Genomic DNA, 6000 nt, shown 5'->3' on the forward strand with positions numbered 1-6000 from the left:
AAAAATATATTTGAGGCCTTAAAAAAAAAAAGTTTTCCCTGAAAAAATATGTATATATTCCATATCTTGTTATGGTCATAGGTACCTATACTAGTATATACAAAATTTTTGGCTCGTCCAAAATCAAAAAAGAACCAATGTCCTAACCTTTCTTTAACCTGCTGAACACAGCCGTAAACTTGCCTCGACCCTCAGACTTATCGTTTTCATAACCCTAACCCTAAGTTGAGCCCTAAAACGTAATTGAAGCCATAGGAACTCTTGAAAACATGTGATTACTCATTTAAAATTGTGGAAAAACTAAGTCAAGACTGTGAATTCCACAGTACAAATGCTAAAAAATATATTTGAGGCCTTAAAAAAAAAAAGTTTTCCCTGAAAAAATATGTATATATTCCATATCTTGTTATGGTCATAGGTACCTATACTAGTATATACAAAATTTTTGGCTCGTCCAAAATCTAAAAAGAACCAATGTCCTAACCTTTCTTTAACCTGCTGAACACAGCCGTGAACTTGTCTCGACCCTCAGACTTATGGTTTTCATAACCCTAACCCTAAGTTGAGCCCTAAAACGTAATTGAAGCCATAGGAACTCTTGAAAACATGTGATTACTCATTTAAAATTGTGGAAAAACTAAGTCAAGACTGTGAATTCCATAGTACAAATGCTAAAAAATATATTTGAGGCCTTAAAAAAAAAAAGTTTTCCCTGAAAAAATGTGTATATTCCATATCTTTTTATGGTCATAGGTACCTATACTAGTATATACAAAATTTTTGGCTCGTCCAAAATCAAAAAAGAACCAATGTCCTAACCTTTCTTTAACCTGCTGAACACAGCCGTAAACTTGCCTCGACCCTCAGACTTATCGTTTTCATAACCCTAACCCTAAGTTGAGCCCTAAAACGTAATTGAAGCCATAGGAACTCTTGAAAACATGTGATTACTCATTTAAAATTGTGGAAAAACTTGTGGAAAAACTAAGTAAGACTGTGAATAATCATAGTACAAATGCTAAAAAAAAATATTTGAGGCCTTAAAAAAAAAGTTTTCCCTGAAAAAATATGATATATTCCATATCTTGTTATGGTCATAGTACCTATACTATATATACAAAATTTTTGGCTCGTCCAAAATCAAAAAGAACCAATGTCCTAACTTTCTTTAACCTGCTGAACACAGCCGTAAACTTGCCTCGACCCTCAGACTATGTTTTCATAACCCTAACCCTAAGTTGAGCCCTAAACTATTGAAGCCATAGGAACTTTGAAAACATGTGATTACTCATTTAAATTGTGGAAAAACTAAGTCAAGACTGTGAATTCCATAGTACAAATGCTAAAAAATATATTTGAGGCCTTAAAAAAAAAAAGTTTTCCCTGAAAAAAATATGTATATATTCCATATCTTGTTATGGTCATAGGTACTATACTAGTATATACAAAATTTTTGGCTCGTCCAAAATCAAAAAAGAACCAATGTCCAACCTTTCTTAACCTGCTGAACACAGCCTAACTTCCTCGACCCTCAGACTTATGTTTCAAACCCTAACCCTAAGTTGAGCCTAAAACGTAATTGAAGCCATAGGAACTCTTGAAAACATGTGATACTCATTAAAATTGTGGAAAACTAAGTCAAGACTGTGAATCCAAGTACAAATGCTAAAAAAATATTTGAGGCCTTAAAAAAAAAGTTTTCCCTGAAAAAGTTAATTCCATATCTTGTTATGGTCATAGGTACCTATACTAGTATATACAAAATTTTGGCTCGTCCAAATCAAAAAGAACCAATGTCCTAACTTTCTTAACCTGCTGAACACAGCCGAACTTGCTCGACCCTCAGACTTATGTTTCATAACCCTAACCCTAAGTTGAGCCCTAAACGTAATTGAAGCCATAGGAACTCTTGAAAACATGTGATTACTCATTAAAATTGTGGAAAAACAAGTCAAGACTGTGAATTCCATAGTACAAATGCTAAAAAATATATTGAGGCCTTAAAAAAAGTTTCCCTGAAAAAATGTTAATTCCATATCTTGTATGGTCATAGGACCTATACTAGTATATACAAAATTTTTGGCTCGTCCAAAATCAAAAAAGAACCAATGTCCTAACCTTTCTTTAACCTGCTGAACACAGCCGTAAACTTGCCTCGACCCTCAGACTTATGTTTTCATAACCCTAACCCTAAGTTGAGCCCTAAAACGTAATTGAAGCCATAGGAACTCTTGAAAACATGTGATTACTCATTTAAATTGTGGAAAAATAAGTCAAGACTGTGAATTCCAAGTACAAATGCTAAAAAATATATTTGAGGCCTTAAAAAAAAAGTTTTCCCTGAAAAAATATGTATATTCCATATCTTGTTATGGTCATAGACCTATACTAGTATATACAAAATTTTTGGCTCGTCCAAATCAAAAAGAACCAATGTCCTAACTTTCTTAACCTGCTGAACACAGCCTGAACTTGCCTCGACCCTCAGACTTATGTTTTCATAACCCTAACCCTAAGTTGAGCCTAAAACTAATTGAAGCCATAGGAACTCTTGAAAACATGTGATTACTCATTAAAATTGGGAAAACTAAGTCAAGACTGTGAATTCATAGTACAATGCTAAAAAAATATTTGAGGCCTTAAAAAAAAAAAGTTTCCTGAAAAATATGTATATTCCTATCTTGTTATGGTCATAGGTACCTATACTAGTAATACAAAATTTTGGCTCGTCCAAATCAAAAGAACAATGTCCTAACTTTCTTAACCTGCTGAACACAGCCGTAAACTTGCCTCGACCCTCAGACTTATGTTTTCATAACCCTAACCCTAGTTGAGCCCTAAAACGTATTGAAGCCATGGAACTCTTGAAACATGTGATTACTATTAAAATGTGGAAAACTAAGTCAGACTGTGAATTCTAGTACAAATGCTAAAAATATATTGAGCCTTAAAAAAAAAAAAGTTTTCCCTGAAAAATAGTATATATTCCATATCTTGTTATGGTCAAGGTACCTATACTAGTATATACAAAATTTTTGGCTCGTCCAAATCAAAAAAGAACCAATGTCCTAACCTTTCTTTAACCTGCTGAACACAGCCGTGAACTTGCCTCGACCCTCAGACTTATGGTTTTCATAACCCTAACCCTAAGTTGAGCCCTAAAACGTAATTGAAGCCATAGGAACTCTTGAAAACATGTGATTACTCATTTAAAATTGTGGAAAAACTAAGTGAAGACTGTGAATTCCATAGTACAAATGCTAAAAAATATATTTGAGGCCTTAAAAAAAAAAAGTTTTCCCTGAAAAAATATGTGTATATTCCATATCTTTTTATGGTCATAGGTACCTATACTAGTATATACAAAATTTTTGGCTCGTCCAAAATCTAAAAAGAACCAATGTCCTAACCTTTCTTTAACCTGCTGAACACAGCCGTGAACTTGCCTCGACCCTCAGACTTATGGTTTTCATAACCCTAACCCTAAGTTGAGCCCTAAAACGTAATTGAAGCCATAGGAACTCTTGAAAACATGTGATTACTCATTTAAAATTGTGGAAAAACTAAGTCAAGACTGTGAATTCCAGGTACAAATGTAAAAAATATATTGAGGCCTTAAAAAAAAAGTTTTCCCTGAAAAAATTGTATATTTCCATATCTTGTTATGGTCATAGGTACCTATACTAGTAATACAAAATTTTGGCTCGTCCAAATCAAAAAGAACCAATGTCCTAACCTTTCTTTAACCTGCTGAACACAGCCGTAACTTGCCTCGCCTCAGACTTATCGTTTTCATACCCTAACCCTAAGTTGAGCCCTAAAACGTAATGAAGCCATAGGAACTCTTGAAAACATGTGATTCTCATTAAAATTGTGAAAAACAAGTCAAGACTGTGAATTCCAAGTACAATGCTAAAAATATTTGAGGCCTTAAAAAAAAGTTTCCCTGAAAAATTGTATATATTCCATATCTTTTATGGTCATAGGTACCTATACTAGTATATACAAAATTTTGGCTCGTCCAAAATCAAAAAAGAACCATGTCCTAACCTTTCTTTAACCTGCTGAACACAGCCTGAACTTGCTCGACCTCAGACTTATGGTTTTCATAACCCGTTTTCATAACCCTAACCCTAAGTTGAGCCTAAAACGTAATTGAAGCCATAGGAACTTTGAAAACATGTGATACTCATTAAAATGTGGAAAAACTAAGTCAAGACTGTGAATTCCATAGTACAAATGCTAAAAATATATTTGAGGCCTTAAAAAAAAAAGTTTTCCCTGAAAAAATATGTATATATTCCATATCTTGTTATGGTCATAGGTACCTATACTAGTATATACAAAATTTTTGGCTCGTCCAAAATCAAAAAGAACCAATGTCCTAACCTTTCTTTAACCTGCTGAACACAGCCGTAAACTTGCCTCGACCCTCAGACTTATGTTTTCATAACCCTAACCTAAGTTGGCCCTAAAACTAATTGAAGCCATAGGAACTTTGAAAACATGTGATTACTCATTTAAAATTGTGGAAAAACTAAGTCAAGACTGGAATCCAAGTACAAATGCTAAAAAAATTGAGGCCTTAAAAAAAAATTTTCCCTGAAAAAATATGTATATATTCCATATTGTTATGGTCATAGGTACCTATACTAGTATATACAAATTTTTGGCTCGTCCAAAACAAAAAGAACCAATGTCAACTTCTTTACCTCTGAACCAGCGTAAACTTGCCTGACCCTCAGACTTATGTTTCATAACCCTAACCTAAGTTGAGCCTAAAACGTAATTGAAGCCATAGGAACTCTTGAAAACATGTGATTACTCATTTAAAATTGTGGAAAAACTAAGTCAAGACTGTGAATTCATAGTACAAATGCTAAAAAATATATTTGAGGCCAAAAAAAAAAAGTTTTCCCTGAAAAAATATGTATATATTCCATATCTTGTTATGGTCATAGGTACCTATACTAGTATATACAAAATTTTTGGCTCGTCCAAATCAAAAAGAACCAATGTCCTAACCTTTCTTTAACCTGCTGAACACAGCCGTAAACTTGCCTCGACCCTCAGACTTATCGTTTTCATAACCCTAACCCTAAGTTGAGCCCTAAAACGTAATTGAAGCATAGGAACTCTTGAAAACATGTGATTACTCATTTAAAATTGTGGAAAAACTAAGTCAAGACTGTGAATTCCAAGTACAAATGCTAAAAATATATTTGAGGCCTTAAAAAAAAAAAGTTTTCCCTGAAAAATATGTATATATTCCATATCTTGTTATGGTCATAGGTACCTATACTAGTATATAATATGTTATATTCCATATCTTGTTATGGTCATAGGTACCTATACTAGTATATACAAAATTTTTGGCTCGTCCAAAATCAAAAAGAACCAATGTCCTAACCTTTCTTTAACCTGCTGAACACAGCCGTAAACTTGCCTCGACCCTCAGACTTATGGTTTTCATAACCCTAACCCTAAGTTGAGCCCTAAAACGTAATTGAAGCCATAGGAACTTGAAAACATGTGATTACTCATTTAAAAATTGTGGAAAAACTAAGTCAAGACTGTGAATTCCATAGTACAAATGCTAAAAAAATATATTGGAGGCCTTAAAAAAAAAAAGTTTTCCTGAAAAAATTGTATATATTCCATATCTTGTTATGGTCATAGGTACCTATACTAGTATATACAAAATTTTTGCTCGTCCAAAATCAAAAAAGAACCAATGTCCTAACCTTTCTTTAACCTGCTAACCAGCGTAAACTTGCCTCGACCCTCAGACTTTCGTTTTCATAACCCTAACCCCAAGTTGAGCCCTAAAACGTAATTGAAGCCATAGGAACTTTGAAAACATGTGATTACTCATTTAAAATTGTGGAAAAACAAGTCAAGACTGTGAATTCCCAGTACAAATGCTAAAAATATATTTGAGGCCTTAAAAAAAAAGTTTTTCCCTGAAAAAATATGTATATTTCCATATCTTGTTTTATG

General features: G+C 33.4%; 1 protein-coding gene across 1 annotated transcript in view; it reads right to left on the reverse strand.

Moving 5' to 3' along the window:
* cracr2b (calcium release activated channel regulator 2B) overlaps positions 1–6000 on the reverse strand; it is a 35674-nt gene that overhangs the window by 9246 nt on the left and 20428 nt on the right. The window lies entirely within an intron of this gene.

This window comes from Anguilla rostrata, chromosome 16 (genome assembly GCF_018555375.3).
Source record: "Anguilla rostrata isolate EN2019 chromosome 16, ASM1855537v3, whole genome shotgun sequence".
Lineage (NCBI taxonomy): Eukaryota > Metazoa > Chordata > Actinopteri > Anguilliformes > Anguillidae > Anguilla > Anguilla rostrata.